The following is a 2500-nucleotide window of genomic DNA, read 5'->3' on the forward strand; positions in this document are numbered from 1 at the left end:
GCCTCGGGAGAATGAAAAGTGAAGCTGATCCAAAATGATGGATATAGTGTCCATCATTCTACTGATTCTATCATCCTAAAATTGATAAATTATTTATTAATTTGGCAACGATGAGTTCATATCCATCCATAGTAAAAGTAATTTCTGATGGACCAGAAACCTAGTTGCAAAGACAGATCAGTCTTTGCAACTAGGGACCACCAGTGATCAAATAAAAAATTACTTAAGTATTTCACTTGGTTGTATGTTTTGAAGTCAAAAGTTTAAGAAAAAAATAGAAACTATTTGAGTGAATTTGATTTATTAATCACATTTGTGAACAAGAAAATTATGAATAATTTGTTTATCATGATGCTCAGAATTTAAAAAATTTGTGCCACACCCAGTTATCCCTTGTAATACACTCAGCTAGTCCCAGTGGTACTCTTAGATACCCTGGTGACACATCTAGATATCCTTCCTGAAGCACTCAGATATTTCTTGTGACAACACTTAGTAACCTTTAGTGACACATTGTAGCACACTTATATACATTTGTATGCTATATACATACCCCTTATGACAAAATACAACTTGTGATACACCTAAATATTCTTGGTGCACCCCTAGATACTCCTTGTGGTACACTAAATATCCCTTGTGGAACATCTAGATATACATTTTTGCTTACCTAGATACCCCCAGTGGAACAACAGTGTACTGTGGCACGAGAACCACTGACAAAGTGTGAAGTAAATATTATATTATGGTAGGTGTTGTGGAATCTGTTCTTCCATTACAAAAACTAGAACAGTAAAAAGTGAAGAATATACATCATATAGAAAGCACAGATAGAAAACATAAATATTGGGAGGAAATATTTTTAAAAAATTACACACACACACATACACACACACACACATACACACACACACACACACACAAGCACACACATATGGCAGTGTAGTAGTAGTGAATTCTGGATTATAGATAAGAAAATAAGATAAGAAAATCAAATTTTAAGTCTGAGTTTGAAGCACTTCATTTTGAAGCAAAAGAATAAAGCTGAGGAAATATAGACTTAAGAACGGTTGAATGGTTAGAAAATTCACTCATGCTTTCAAGTATGATCCCACTGTATGACAACTTGGCCAAATGTCTCTTACTTTAGCTTCATATTGACCAAGGCTTTGAGGGTGAAATATTGTGAATGGAAACTGTATGGAGGCCCCAGAAAGAATTATTGGCAGTCTCCTTCCTTTACGGGAAAAGTCATTAAAATGGTACAAAGTTTCATATTGTCAGATCACCAAATCACTATTATGTGAAACAAGTAGAATTTCAATGTCATTTGATAAGGGAATGCAGTGAATTAGTTTATATGGAATATGAAAAAACAGTATGTAAAGGTTTATGGTCTATCTCTTGCAAATTGTACTTCAAGTATAAATAACTGGTGTAAAGTGATATACACCTCCAGAGTAACTTGGAATTTTAAAACATTCAACTACATTTGAAATTCAATATCTAATTGCTAAATATATTTGAATTGAAGTGCAGATAAAGTTGGATGTCATAAGAAAGCAGAGGTTCATAAATGATCAGTCTGTTTTAAAACAAAGAATACTCCTTTTATCATCACACCTCACAATGCTACAATACACCTGGGAGTATAAATGAACCAGCAAAGAAGCTTCTAAGCAGTCACTCGACTAGCTATAAATAGCAACCAAATGCCATCAAATCGCACCTTAAATAAGTAGGGACATTGTATAATGTGGTCTTAGCAGTGCTGTGCCCAGAGAAACAAATAATTATAGATGGAATAATTATAGACCCGAACTATAGGTCTGCATGATCGGAACTGACCTGGGACTACACAACAAAGCTAAGGAGACCTATACTATTTCATCAAATTTACATTACTGCCAGGACTGTTTATGGTAGAGGGACAATACAAACCTGTTGTACTTACTTAGATGTAGACAAACTGACCCACTGGAAGTTCTGATTTTTGGCCCAGAGCACTGTGAAGAATTGTGAAAAATTGTTCATACAATATGAAACACTGACCCATTGGTTGGTTCTATTGTTTCAACTGAGCTAGCTGTAGTTCTTTGTAAAGCTTTTACACAGTGATACAATCTGCAAGAAATAGCAGCTAAATCCATCTCAAATCATCCACCCCCACCCAATCATTTAAAAAAATGGAAAGACATTGAATAATGTAGCCTAAATGCACTACAAAGATGAGCAAGTCATGGCTAGAAATGCTTTATATCATAAGATTGTACCATCTGGGTTGATCTGAGAAAATGAAAAAGTTGAAAACTATCCAGAATTTCCATTTGAGATTATTTGGAATACTGCTATCTCCTGTTGTCCTGAAATATATCTGAATACATACCAGGAAGAAAAATTCATTACCTTTATGAAAATAACTTCAAATTTGTTTTGCTTTTACAATTTTTCTACAATGATGTATATATTCAAAATCAATTAGATGTTCAAGATGTTATAA

Source organism: Octopus sinensis, linkage group LG10 (genome assembly GCF_006345805.1).
Source record: "Octopus sinensis linkage group LG10, ASM634580v1, whole genome shotgun sequence".
NCBI classification, from domain to species: domain Eukaryota; kingdom Metazoa; phylum Mollusca; class Cephalopoda; order Octopoda; family Octopodidae; genus Octopus; species Octopus sinensis.